We start from the raw sequence: 15,457 nt of genomic DNA on the forward strand, positions 1-15,457 counted from the left end.
TGGATTAATGCAATTACTACTGTTTCTCATTCAATCATGCTTGCTTCCATTCTAAGATAATACTTGTTCTTAACCCGGATGAATGTGATGATCCGTGACAATCATCATCATTCTCAACTATGGACGTGTGCCTGACAACCACCTCCGTTCTACCTTAGATTAAGTAGTTATCTCTTGGATTCTTTAATCGGAATCTTCGTGGTATAAGCTAGAACTGATGGCGGCATTCAAGAGAATCCGGAAGGTCTAAACCTTGTCTGTGGTATTCTGAGTAGGATTCAATGATTGAATGACTGTGACGTGCTTCAAACTCCTAGCAGGCGGGGGGTTAGTGACAGACGCAAAAGAATCACTGGATTCTATTTCGGCCTGATTGAGAACCGACAGATGAATTCCGCGTGCTGTGAGCATATGCAATCGTTTTCACTGAGAGGATGGGAGGTAGCCATTGACAACGGTGAAACCCTACATACAGCTTGCCATGGAAGGAGCCTTGCGTGTTTGAAGAAGAAGACAGTAGGAAAGCAGAGATTCAGAAGATGGAGCATCTCCAAAACCTCAACCTATTCTCCATTACTGCAAAACAAGTAATCATTTCATGTTCTTTTGTTCTTTTTCACAATCAATCCTGAAAATTTCTGATCTCCTGACTAAGATTTACAAGATAACCATAGCTTGCTTCAAGCCGACAATCTCCGTGGGATCGACCCTTGCTCACGCAAGGTATTACTTGGACGACCCAGTGCACTTGCTGGTTAGTTGTGCGGAGTTGCAAAAGTGTGATTGCAATTTCGTGCACCAGCCTTCCAACACCAAATTTAGAGTTTGACTGTGGGGGCTTTGTTTGACTCTGTATTAAAAGAAGCTTATCGTGCCTCTTTTCCATGTTTACAGAAGGATAACCTTGAGCCTTAAACACAAGGTAGTCCTCATTCAGTTGAAGGACTAATTCTCCTCTGTTAACATCAATCACAGCTTTTGCTGTAGCTAGGAAGGGTCTTCCAAGAATGATGGATTCATTCTTATCCTTTTCCCAGTGTCTAAGATTATGAAATCAGCAGGGATGTAAAGGTCTTTAACCTTTACCAACACGTCCTCTACCAATCCATAAGCTTGTTTTATTGACCTGTCTGCCATCTCTAGTGAGATGCTTGCAACTTGTACCTCAAAGATCCCCAGTTTTTCTATTACAGAGAGTGGCATCAGATTTATACCTGACCCCAGGTCACACAGAGCCTTCTCAAAGGTCATGGTGCCTATGGTACAGGGTATTAAGAATTTACCAGGATCTTATTTCTTTTGAGGTAAAGTTTGCTGAACCCATGTATTTAGTTCACTAATGAGCAAGGGAGGTTCATCTACCCAAGTCTCAGTACCAAATAACTTGGCATTCAGCTTCATGATGGCTCCTAGATATTGAGCAACTTGCTCTTCAGTTACATCTTCATCCTCTTCAGAGGAAAAATAGTTATCAGAGCTCATAAATGGTAAAAGGAGGTTTAATGGAATCTCTATGGTCTCTAGGTGAGCCTTAGATTCCTTAGGTTCCTCAGTTTGGAACTCCTTTTTGTTTGGAGGACGTCCCATGAGGTCTTCCTCATTGGGATTCACGTCCTCTCCTTCCTCTTTGGATTCTGCCATTGTGATTATATCAATGGCCTTGCACTCTTTTTTTGGATTCTCTTCTGTATTGCTTGGGAGAGTACTAGGAGGAGTTTCAGTGACTTTCTTACTCAGTTGGCCCACTTGTGCCTCCAAATTTCTAATGGAGGACCTTGTTTCACTCATGAAACTTAAAGTGGTCTTAGACAGATCAGAGACTATGTTTGCTAAGCTAGAGGGGCTCTGCTCAGAATTCTCTGTCTGTTGCTGAGAAGATGATGGAAGAGACTTGCTATTGCTAAGCCTGTTTCTTCCACCATTATTAAAGCCTTGTTGAGGCTTTTACTGATCCTTCCATGAGAAATTTGGATGATTTCTCTATGAGGAATTATAGGTGTTTCCATAGGGTTCACCCATGTAATTTACCTCTGCCATTGTAGGGTTCTCAGAATCATAAGCTTCTTCTTCAGAAGATGCCTCTTTAGTACTGCTGGATGCATGTTGCCATCCATTCAGACTCTGGGAAATCATGTTGACTTGCGGAGTCAATATTTTGTTCTGAGCCATTATGGCATTCAGAGCATCAATTTCAAGAACTCCCTTCCTCTGAGGCATCCCATTACTCACAGGATTCCTCTCAGAAGTGTACATGAATTGGTTATTTGTAACCATTTCAATAAGTTCTTGAGATTCTGTAGGCGTTTTCTTTATGTGAATAGATCCACCTGCAGAATGGTCTAGTGACATCTTAGAGAACTCAGATAAACCATAATAGAATATATCCAGAATGGTCCACTCTGAAAGCATGTCAGAAGGACACTTTTTGGTCATTTGCTTGTATCTTTCCCAAGCTTCATAGAGGGATTCACCATCTTTTTGCTTGAAGGTCTGAACATCCACTTTAAGCTTGCTCAGCTTTTGAGGAGGAAAGAACTTGGCCAAGAAGGCCGTGACCAGCTTATCCCAAGAGTCCAGGCAATCTTTAGGTTGTGAGTCCAACCATGTTCTATCTCTGTCTCTTACAGCAAAAGGGAAAAGTATGAGCCTGTAGACTTCAGGATCTACTCCATTAGTCTTAACAGTTTCATAGATCTGCAAGAACTCAGTTAAAAATTGGTAGGGATCTTTTGATGGAAGTCCATAAAACTTGCAGTTCTGTTGCATTAGAGCAACTAGTTGAGGCTTCAGCTCAAAATTGTTTGCTCCAATGGCAAGGATTGAGATTCTTCTTCCATAAAAGTTGGAAGTAGGTGTAGTATAATCACCAAGCATCCTCCTTGCGCTATTGTTGTTGTTATTATTTTTGGCTGCCATCTCCTCTTATTTTTCGAAGATTTCTGTCAAGTCCTCTCCAGAGGGTTGTGCTTTAGCTTCCCTTAGCTTCCTCCTTAGGGTCCTTTAAGGTTCAGGATCTGCTTCAACAAGAATGTCCTTGTCCTTGCTCCTGCTCATATGAAAAAGAAGGGAATAGAAAATAATAATAGGGATCCTCTTTACCACAGTAGAGAGATTTCTTTATGTTAGTAGAAGAAGAAAAGAATAAAAGAAGGAGAAGAGGAAAATTTGAACACAGAGGAGAAGAGAGGGTTCGAATTTTGAGATGAAGAGAAGTGCTAGTAAATAAATAAATAAATAGAAAGAGATGAGAGAGAAGAGTGTTCGAAAATTGTTTTTGAAAAATGGTTAGTGATTTTCAAAAATTAAGAGAAGAAATATAATTGAAATTAAAATTTGAAACAATTAGTTAATTAAAAGAATTTTGAAAAAGAGGGAGGTAATTTTTGAAAATTAGAGAGAGAAAATTAGTTAGGTGGTTTTGAAAAAGATAAGAAACAAACAAAAAGTTAATTAGTTAGTTGAAAAAAGATTTGAAAATCAATTTTGAAAAGATAAGAAGTTAGAAAAGATTTTTGAAATCAATTTTGAAAAAGATATGATTTGAAAAAGATATTTTGAAAAGATATGATTAAAAAAGATATTTTGGAAAAGATTTTATTTTTAAAATTAAAATTGATTACTTGACTAACAAGAAACTTAAAGATATGATTTTAGAATTTAAAGATTGAACCTTTCTTAACAAGAAAGTAACAAACTTCAAATTTTTAAATCAATCACATTAATTATTAGTGAAGTTTTCAATTTTGAAATAAAGATAAGAAAAAGAGTTTGAAAATAATTTTAAAATTTTTGAAAATCATAAAAGAAAAATGAAAAAGACTTGATTTTTGAAAAATTTTTGAAGAGATAAGATTTTTAATATTGAAATCTTGACTTGACTAATAAGAAATAACTAATTTTAAAATTTTTTTGACTAAGTCAACCCAAAGATTTCGAATTTTTGAGTAAAATAAGGAAAAGATATTTTTTGATTTTTTTGAATTTTTAATGATGAGAGAGAAAAACACAAAAGTGACTCACAACATGAAAATTATGAATCAAAACACATGATGCATGCAAGAACACTATGAATGTCAAGATGAACTCCAAGAACACTTTGAAGATCTAGATGAACATCAAGACTTATTTTTGAAAAATTTCAAGAAAAGAAAAACATGCAAGACACCAAACTTGGAAATTTTTCATGTTTAGACACTATGAATGCAAAAATGCATATGAAAAACAACAAAAGACACAAAACAAGAAAATATGAAGATCAAACAAGAAGACTTACCAAGAACAACTTGAAGATCATGAAGAACACCATGCATGAGTTTTCGAAAATTGCATAAATTTTTAAAAACATGCAATTGACATCAAACTTAAAAATTGACACTAGACTCAAACAAGAAACACAAAATATTTTTGATTTTTTGATTTTATAAATTTTTTTATTTTTTCAAAAATAATCTTTAAAAAAAACAAAAAAGAGAAAATTTTTTTTAAAGAGTTTTGAAAACTCTTTGAAAAGAAAATTATCAAATCTGAGCAACAAGATGAACTGTCAGTTGTCCAAACTCGAACAATCCCCGGCAACGGCGCCAAAAACTTGGTGCGCGTAAATTGATAATCAACAATGGCGCCAAAGACTTGGAGCTCTCAAACGTGAATCACACTTTGTCACAACTTCGCACAACTAACCAGCAAGTGCCCTGGGTCGTCCAAGTAATACCTTACGTGAATAAGGGTCGATCCCACGGAGATTGTTGGTATGAAGCAAGCTATGGTCATCTTGTAAATCTCAGTCAGATAGATTATAATGGTTATAATGGTTTTCAAATATAAGAGTAAATAAAGCATAAAATAAAGATAGAAATACTTATGTAATTCATTGGTGGGAATTTCAGATAAGTGTATGGAGATGCTTTGTTCCTGTTGAATCTCTGCTTTTCTACTACTTTCATCCAATCCTTCTTACTCCTTTCCATGACAAGCTGTATGTAGGGCATCACCGTTGTCAATGGCTACTTCCCATCCTCTCAGTGAAAATGGTCCAAATGCTCTGTCACAACACGGCTAATCATCTGTCGGTTCTCGATCATGTCCGAATAGGATCCATTGATCCTTTTGCATCTGTCACTACGCCCAACACTCGCGAGTTTGAAGCTCGTCACAGTCATTCAATCCCTGAATCCTACTCGGAATACCACAGACAAGGTTTAGACTTTCCGGATTCTCAAAAATGCTGCCAATGGATTCTAGCTTATACCACGAAGACTCTGATTAAGGAATCCAAGAGATACTCATTCAATCGAAAGTAGAACGGAGGTGGTTGTCAGGCACGCGCTCATAGGTTGAGAATGGTGATGAGTGTCACGGATCATCACATTCATCAGGTTGAAGTGCGAATTAATATCTTAGAATAAGAATAAGCGTGAATTGACTAGAAGAACAGTAGTAATGGCATTAATACTCGAGGCACAGCAGAGCTCCACACCTTAATCTATGGTGTGTAGAAACTCCACCGTTGAAAATACATAAGTGATAATGGCTCAGGCATGGCCAAATGGCCAGCCCCCAAAGTCTAAGAACTAAACGTCAAAAGATAGTTACCAAGATGTCTAATACAATAGTAAAAATTCCTATTTATGCTAGACTAGTTATTAGGGTATACAGAAATAAGTCTTAGGGCAGAAATCTACTTCTGGGGCCCACTTTGGTGTGTGCTTGGGCTGAGCTTGAGGTTTACACGTGCAGAGGCTTCTCTTGGGGTTAAACGCCAAGTTGTAGCATCTGTTTGGCGTTTAACTCTGGTTTGTGACGTGTTTCTGGCGTTTTACTCCAGAATGTAGCATGGAACTGGCGTTGAATGCCAGTTTGCGTCGTCTAAACTAGAAATAAAGTAGGAACTATTATATATTGCTGGAAAGCCCTAGATGTCTACTTTCCAATACAATTGAGATCGCGCCATTTGGAGTTCTGTAGCTCCAGAAAATTCATTTCGAGTGTAGGGAGGTCAGAATCCAACAGCATCAGCAGTCCTTTTTCAGACTGAATCAGATTTTTGCTCAGGTCCCTCAATTTCAGCCAGAAAATATTTGAAATCATAGAAAAACACACGAACTCATAGTAAAGTCCAGAAATGTGAATTTTTCATAAAACCAATAAAAACATCCCTAAAAGTAGCTAGATCCTACAAAAAACTACCTAAAAACAATGTCAAAAAGCGTATAAACTATCCACTCATCAGTGTGCGTGCGTACACGGACTTGTCGGGTTGACTTTATAACTGACAGATGAGACTCATCAACCACTAGAACACGTATGCATCATATGCAACTATCTATTTGCTTGGTATGTTTTGTTTGGAATGTCTAATTGACTGCATAACTACTTGCTACTTGTTTATCTACTGTATATGCTTTCTACCTGTAATTTCCTTGTATGTATATAGATGTTTGTAATAATTGGTTTTGGTGGTGGTTGGGAGGTTCGAAGAAGTTGATTGGAGTGTATTAGATAGTCTGAAGACCCTTAGCTAGCTGCCTCTTACTTTTTCATGGTTTAGTTATGTTTATAAGCTTTAATTATATGTCGGAAGTTCTTGGATTGCCTTCAGCTTTCGCAAGAAATTATATGTTAGATATATAGGCACTGTTACCATACTGAGAACCTCTGGTTCTCACCCCATGCGGATTTTATGATTTTCAGATGCAGGACGTGAGGCTCCTCGCTGAGGCATGCTGGAAGCTTCTAATTTAGCGAAGATCCTTATCTCTCGGTGCTTTATTTTGGTTATATGTATTTATATGGATACTTATTATCTGTATTGTTTATATATATACTATATTAACTTCGGGAGTGTTATGCTTTTCAATTTAACGATTTTGCTTTACCCTTTTATTCAAAGGCTCCTAGTTAAAAATCTTTTTCACTATTATTATATATATAATTTTACTTTTAGAGGTCGTAATACCTTACCACCTCTGTTATGACTTAAGCATAAGGCTCTGTGTGGGAGGGTATTACATTATGGTATCAGAGCAGTTCGTTCCTGTAGAGCCTGAGGGACGAACTGACTATACTTCTATGCATTCTCTGTGTGTATGTTTATGTGCTATTAAGATATCTGACTGATATAATTGGCATAAACGTTCATGAGCATGCATTTGGGACTTTAAAGCACTAGACTTCCGTTATTGACACTGATCAACTTGATATCGATTGTTTGGTGTGTATAGGAACCAGATGGTGCCTCGTGAACGTAGTCGAGTCTGTGGGAGAGGTTGTACGAGTATGCAGGAATTAGAAACTGACACGAATAACCCGGTGAACTTCATGGTTGTATTAGAGAATATGGCTGCTACAATGCAGGCCACTGCTAAGGCACTTGGACATTAAATGAACAATAATGGTAATGGGGGAAATGGTGGAAATGGGCTGATGAAGCTGTCAGCATTTCTGAAGGTTAACCCACGCATTTTCAGAGGAACCACCAATCTGACTGAAGCATATACCTGATTTTAGGCCATGGAGTGAGCATTGCAAGCACAACTAGTGCTTGAAGAGTAGTGTGTTGAGTTCACTACCTACCAGCTCACTGGGGAAGCATTACATTGGTGGCAGGGTACATGACGCCTCCTGTAGTAGGGTGATGATCCTATCTCCTAGGATGCTTTCCAGGTAGAATTTTACAAGAAGTACTTTCTGAATTCTATTAGGACAGCAAAGAAACTTGAGTTACTACAGCTGAAGTAGGGTGCTATATCCGTGTCTGAGTATACTAACAAATTCGAGAAACTATGCAGATTTTCTCGTATTTGTCAAGGAGCTCTTGGAGACTTTGAAGAGTGGAAGTGCATTAAGTACGAATATTGCTGAATAAGAGATTAGGACTTTTTCAGAGCTAGTGAATAAGAGCAGAGTTGCTAAAAACTGTGGGAGAAAGGTGGCTACAGAGAAAAGAAGTTCGCATATTTTATCCCAAATACTTAGAATCTTAAAGTTCATTTGTGCTTAAATGTATACATATTGTATGAATATGTTCTAGAGTTTATAATATTGTAAAATATCAAATTAATATTTGGATTTTATAAATTTACATCATATATTTTTTAAGTCATTAATTTGGAGTCTAAGTTAAACATATGCATGTTTGTATCCAAACCTATTTTCGTATTTTGCACATATCTTTTCATTTAAAGCTTTAAATTATATATGTATGTTATATTATAGAGAAGCTAAGAGAAAGTTTTACAAATATTGCTGAAATAGATCATTACAAAAGATTATATTTACAAGGCCAAAATGGCTTAGAATATAGACCAGACTTTAGTGTTATAAATTTGGGCAACACCTAGTAATTCACAAGTTGAGCTAGAAATATTATTTGAAGTTGAAAATATTGGCATTTGAATCATTAAAAAGCATATGTACAACTTGTGTCTTGACATGAAAGCTTCCTTTTTGCATCTAATATGTGCAACGAGCCAATAAAAAATAAAAAATTGTGAAGTCAAACATGTCAAGCATTGGTTGTTGAACTTTTTAAAAGTTGGAAAAAAAAGGATCATATCTAACCCTTTCATACTCAATTGATTTCTAAAATTTTTTATCTAGTTATCTCAAATTTGATTATTTATATATACGAAAAAAAATATGCATTTTCAAATCCTAAATTATAAATTAATTTTGACTTTTTTTCAAAAAAAAAATTTAAAATGATTAAATAAACTCATGCTTATTTTTTATCATGTAAAAGAGAATTGTGGGAAAGAAAGAGAGTTGGTCGTGTTGAAGAAAGTCTTGGGTGCATGGGAGATAGTGTTTCAAGAGGACTATAGGAGTAAGAATGTTGGAATAGTTGCGGTTTTAAAAGTGGTTGTTCATGAGGCTCATATGGGTGGTGGTGGTAAGGTGGATATAGGTTTTGGTCCCATGGACATAATTGGTGGTGGATATGCCAATAATAAGCACACATTACAATTCTCCGGCAACAACGCCAAAAACTTATGAGTTTTAAGAATTGGTTTAGAAATTTCACAAGTTTAAAAGCCTAAGATTTGTTGTAGCTCTAAACCAATAATTATCACTCTCAAAATTTAGTAAAACATGTCACAAATTCAAAATAAAAACTGAGAGTTTAATCTTAGATCATTCTCCCTTGAAATCACAATCGAGTGCACTATCATTGGCTATAGAGAAATCGGAAGTTTGTTTGCAATTGACAAAAATTTGAATAGTAAGAAATTAAAAGAGCAAGCAATAAGTAAATATCAAGAGAATTTGAACTAAGAGAAATTAAGGTAGTTAACTAGTAAAATAAAGTAAATTCAAATACTAAAAAGATCTTGACAAGGGTTGAAGATCACTATCCTTATCACTAACCATAATATGATAATAATTACAATTAGCAAACATAATTTGTCAACCTCTATAAATTAAGAAACGTCAATTAGGTTTAATTAACCCTAATCCTTGTAAGACTCCAGATTTTTGAAAATTAAATAATAAGTTATTTATGATTTATTATGTTTATAAAAGATGATATTTTTCGAGATTTTTGTATTAGCTGGGTAATTTCTTATTCATGATTTAAAGCTTTAATAACTGAAAAAGAATGATAATTTTATATGTTTCAATTTGAATATTGAGATTTTAAACTTTATTTTATGAATGACAAGGAAAAATATTTAGAACATAAACTCGAGCGTTCATCTTAAAAGGTTTTGGCCTAAGACAGGGCCAACGGACCCAAAATCACAAACGGACCCATGTTGGGCCCAAGCCCAAGGCTTATAAGCCTTCACAATTCAGCATCTCACCCCATTCATCAAGGCAAAATGTACTTTGGCTTGGGAGAGAAGAGAGAGCCAACACACTATTCATCCCCCACCTTCAAATCCACAAAACTTTCAATCCGTAATTCCGATAGATGACTCATTTACAGCCACGCGTCACTCTCAACTTCCTCTTCATTTCTATCTAACTTTGGTGTTATTAGATTAAATTAAGTTATTTGGGAGATTGGTCTGACGTGTGGAGCTTTGGTTGAGACTCGGGTTGGATTGTGAAGGAAATTCAAGGGGTTGGAAATCGCCGTCAACAAGGTAGGATTTTCTTAAAACTATTTTACTACCAAGAATTGTTATGAATCGATATCGATATAGAAATTATATTTTGGGTGATCAAGTGAGGCTCATGAATTGGTATGTTTGATTGTTGTGGTGATTAAATGATTGAATGGTAGCATGAATGATGATATGGATGTATATATGTGTATGTGTGCATAATTATAATGGTGCGATTTAATTATCAATTATGATTAATTATTGATATGAGAATTTGGGCCTAAGACAGTGATAAGGTGAGATATCCCCTATTTGGTAAGTTATGGTAAGTTGGATAATTGCCATGTTGTGATTGGTTGTTAAATTATGTGGTCGGATTGAATAATTAGATTGTTGGTATTCGTTTATTGATGAAAATTTTGAAAATTAGATTGATTGTATTGGAATTGTTTGATTTGGTGTTGAATGGGTAGGAATAGATAAATGAGTGTTGAGAATGATTAGAAATACTTTTGGATGGTTTGAGAACTGAATTGGATTGAGGAATGGGTAGAAATGCATAATTGGGTAAAATTGGTAAAATATATTTTTGACCGATTTTAACGGAAAAAAACTTGGTGTTCGGAGCACGAAATTGAGTGAAATATATCTTAAATTAAAGCTAGTTAAAATATCTTCAAAACAGTCTAAGAACGGGTGAAAAATAAATTTTGTACCAAAAGTTATGGGTTCTGAAAAATTGGGTTTAGAGCTGAATTCATCAGAAGTTGCAGAACGTTGAGGTCATGCATACACACGACCCATGTGTATGCATAACATTCTTTACCAAACTAAAATTTTTTGTGCATATCCAGTGCGTATGCAAAAAAAGGGGATTCATGCATACACATGAATGTCCTACTTTTCAGAAAATGCTGATTTTAACTGTTTTAGCCTATCCAATCAGCTTTTTGACCCCTGTAAACCCCGTATGAACTCTGATAAACTATTTTAAGGCTTTATATACACTGGAGTTGGATTTTAATGAATTAAACTGAGTTTTCTATATGAAACTTATTAAAGGGGATGTTGGGAAAGTTGTGACGATGGCAGTTTATCCCATCCATGGTGATGATGGTGGCTTTGTCTCGCTCACAGAGTTTATGAATTTGACTTACTCGAATATAAAAGAAAAGGGATTTTTGGGTATGATGAAACTGGAATTGGTTGAGAATTTAAGCGAGGCTTATGATGAAAATTTTGGTTAAGATATATGTTAGCGATTATGATTAATAATGAATTGATGGCAAAAATGAGTTTGATTGATATGATACCTGCCTAGGTAAGATATAGAGATCATGGCTTTGTCCCACTTGCTCCGGGTTAAGTGGGGATGGTGGCCTTGTCCTGCCCACAGTGAGAACAGTGGTATTATCCCTCTCACGAGACGAAGGAATTGGTAAATTAAATGAAAATATGGTTAATGAACTTAATGATTTCAAAAACTGATTAAAGACTTTACTGTGAACTAATGTTTACTGGTGGCAAAGACGGTGATGAATCCTGCTTGCACATTGAGTTGAGTCATGCCAATCAAGGACGGTGGTTAATCCCGCTTGTTCGTGGCTTTCCAGGTAAGGACGGTGGTTAATCTCGCTTGCTTGAAATTTACTACAATGGCAAGGATAGTGGTTAATCCCTTTTGTGCATTAACTGATATTTGTCCTAGACAAGGATGGTAGTTAATCCCGCTTGTTTGAGATACCCAGTAAGGACGGTGGTTAATTCCGCTTACTCGTGGACTAATGTGACTGGCAAAGACGGTGGTAAATTCTACTTGCACATTGTTTATGTTTGTAACCCGAGGAAGGATGGTGCTCAATCCCGTTTGTTCGAGGTACCCAATAAGGAAGGTTTGTTAATCCCGCTTACTCGTGGTCTAATGTGATAGGCAAGGACAGTGGATAATTCCACTTGCATGTTCCGGGCAAGGACTATTGGTGAATTCCACTTACGATTGTTTGTGGAACCTTCGGGTAAGGGCGGTGGTGAATCCCGCTTACGTATGTCGGCTTTGGCAACATAATCGACGCATGAGCTCATGGCCAGTAAGACAGGCATGCATCATACTGTATTTGTTTGCATTTTCTTAGGTCTGTATAATTACTTGACTCGCCTAATTGACTTCCTGTTAATTTCTAATTGTACTACTTGTCATACTTGCTATCTATGTGTGATTGTTTACATGTCTGTTTGATTGCGTGTGATCGTGACTTATTGGTTTGGAGTGTGGTGGCATGTAAGTGATTATATGTGAAGCCAATATTCAATATTATTTTAGGCCAGAGGCTGGGATTTAATATTTTTTTGGGCCAGAGACTGAGATTTGATATTGTTTAAGGCCAGAAGCCATAATTTGGTAAGTTGGTAAAGGTTGATATCCACATTGACTTGTGGTGGGTGGTATATTTATTGATTTTTCTTAGGCCGGAGGCCGTGACTAATTGTGTGATGGCCTGGAGGCCATGATTGATTTATATTAGAGGTTTAGTAAAGTATGTAAGATTAAACTAGTTCAGCATAGACTTAATGAACCTATGTTTGGAACATGTTGGTTATTCATACAATTTAAGTAACTTTTAAGATTTTTATGATTGAACTATGAATTTGGAATTTGGATTAGTAATTCTTGATTTTCAAAAAGGTTCATAAGACGAGCGATGATCACTACGGTTGAAAATAACTTTCTTTTTATATATCATCTTATGGCAATTCCAAACTTTCTGTTGAGATCGTGTGGTTAGGTTCTCACCCCCTACAGACTTCTCTTTTCAGGAAGTCGACAAGGAAACTTATGGTGTGATTTTTGCATTTTATGGTTGTATTATCATAAATGTCTTTTCCCTCGCCTTGTTATTGAGATTTTTATTTTTGTAAAGATGGAAAGGAGTCATGATTGTAATGATGATTAATGTTTGTAAGTTACTTGTTTAAAAGATCCTTGTTTATATGTGTGTGTGTGAAGTCTTTTGATTGGTATTGTATATATGCATGCTTATAAAATGAAAGAAAAATCAAAGAAAAAGGCGATACACTTTTGAGTTAAAGGCTCCTATTTTATTATCATATATATATATGGAAGTCATCGTATATCCGCTCTATCAGAGAAGCACAGCTAGAAGCGTGACATTCTAATAGTAAGAATATTACAATCCTGAAATCCTAAACAACTTACTAACTGAATTAGTAAAAGATTAGCGTTAGTAGAAAGAAGATTAATGAATATCTCTAAATTATCAATTAACTTAGATATTAATGACTCAAGTTCACCCAAGTTTCTAACCCAAGTCAAGAATGTAAAATCTACTCTATAACTAAGTTAGTCATTTTATCAAATACACAGAGTGCATAAATATAAAACTTCAGAAATTGCAATAATTAGTAATATCTATAACTACACAATTCAAGAAAGCAATAATAACATCTCAATTAAGTAATATAAAATATAAAACATCAAATTCATTAAAAGAAAATAAGAATTCAACAAGAGTTCAAGAACTTAAAATAACAAAATAGAAGAAGTAACAAGAAATTCTAAGAAAATTAGAGTAGCAAAACAAAAAATTATAAACTAAAAACTATAATTAAACAAAACTAAAACCTAGAACTAGAAAGAAATTTATAAGAAACTCTTGAATTCTAGAGAGAAGTTAGAGCTTCTCTCTTTAGAATTCAACGTTTAAAACCCTAAAAGAGAGAAAAAAAAAGAGTGTATGATAAGTTCGGTATGATCCTCTCTCAAGTCTTACTTCATATTAGCTCCAAAGTGGTCTGAAATGGGTTAAAATGACAACCAAATCTCCAGTCACATGACAATTTAAATGAGGCACGTGATCAAACTCGTGCACGCGCACCGGTCAAAATTTTTTCCTCCTTTGTTTCTTCGCGAAATTTTCACTTCTGCATATTTTTCATCCATTTTCCCAAGTTATCCTTACCTCCTAAATCTTAAACAACTTGAGCAAATACACCAAGTCATCAAATGAAATAAAGTGGAATTAATTTGATAATTTTTAAAGGATAAAAGCATGTTTAATCAATTAAGCTCAATTAGGAGAAATTTTACAAAAATATGCAATTAAAAAGACTAAGTGCAAGTTAATTTGATAAATTTTGCTCATTTCAATCCAAAAAAACCATAGTAAAATATGAGTTTATCAAATGCGAACCAAGTCATCTATGAAGTCAAATTTGTAAGTTTTGGTGAATTACAAAGTCAATGTGGATGATTTATGAAATTCCAATGCAATGTGAAAACTTCTAATACTTTACAACACTTGAAAAAGAAATGTCTTAACAAATTCAAGTATTTCATTCGTGTTTTTTTTTATTTTGAAATACACTCGTTGTAATATTGCATAAAATAGGATTACAATTAAAGTTGTTTGTGCTACTACAATTAACAGTTATATCAAGAAAATAATTTTTTTTACTTATAAATATTTTCTATGTTTATTTGGTGGCAATATCTTAGGGGTTTAGGTATATAAATAATGACCTTTATAATGTGTTCTTGGGTGAGTAACCTGGACATAACTCGGTCCTTGGTAGCCGGTGCCGAACTGCTACTTTTCGTACCGAGCTTTGTGCTTGCAGATCCAAGCTCTTCGTCCAAGAATGTATCATGCTGTGAAGAGAACGAGCAAATAAGGGGGAATGTACCTGCAAAAGGCACTCCGATGCTTAAGTTACTATTGTGAATTCAATGTGTCTTCCGAAGATAAAATATCATACCTTTATAGGTAAGGTAGAATAAGTCGGTTATGCTTTCGTTGGTTGTCCATATTGAAGAGCAGTTATTTTAGATTGGTAGGTTACAGTATCTGGTCGGATATTTTTATTCTAAGTTATAATCCTCATTATAACACACAATGCCGAGTTATAACACATAATGCCGAGTTATAATACATAATGCCAAGTGATGGCTTTTGATTTGTAATAGCCATATCATATCCCTCAAGCTTGGCCTGGAAATATATTTTAATGAAGCGGGTTGAGCTTTCGATGAGCCATAACTTGGTCATTGAGTTATCCCTGGAGCCACCAGTTCAAGATGCTTTTTTAAAAGAGTAAATAATTAAGATTGTTAATAATATTGGCAGGAGAGAGAAAAATTGATTGTTCATTAAAGAACGTGCGTGTTCCCAATGTTCTGTGCTCCTTTTGATGTAATTGATGGGACGGTTGAGGTGGATTCCAAACAGTTTTGTGATGGTTAATTAAAGGCTTTTGGAATCCAACGGTTGTGTTGGTTTGTACTATTTTTGCGTGTTATCAAAAACATTTTTGAAGAGAAATGAGCAAAAAGAGGTACGTTATTTTCTCTCTCTGTTCTCTATAAATTATGTTCTTCTTCTTCTTTTCTTGAG

General features: G+C 35.2%; 1 non-coding gene across 1 annotated transcript; it reads left to right on the top strand.

Annotated features, from left to right (window-relative positions):
- Positions 1–2,403: 2,403 nt before the first annotated feature.
- On the top strand, positions 2,404–2,511 carry LOC127742466 (small nucleolar RNA R71). Its single transcript, XR_008003741.1, has one exon. It is a non-coding gene; the product is annotated as a small nucleolar RNA R71 (small nucleolar RNA).
- The last annotated feature ends 12,946 nt before the right edge of the window (positions 2,512–15,457 follow it).

Source organism: Arachis duranensis, chromosome 1, assembly GCF_000817695.3.
Source record: "Arachis duranensis cultivar V14167 chromosome 1, aradu.V14167.gnm2.J7QH, whole genome shotgun sequence".
In the NCBI taxonomy this organism is placed as follows: Eukaryota; Viridiplantae; Streptophyta; class Magnoliopsida; order Fabales; family Fabaceae; genus Arachis; species Arachis duranensis.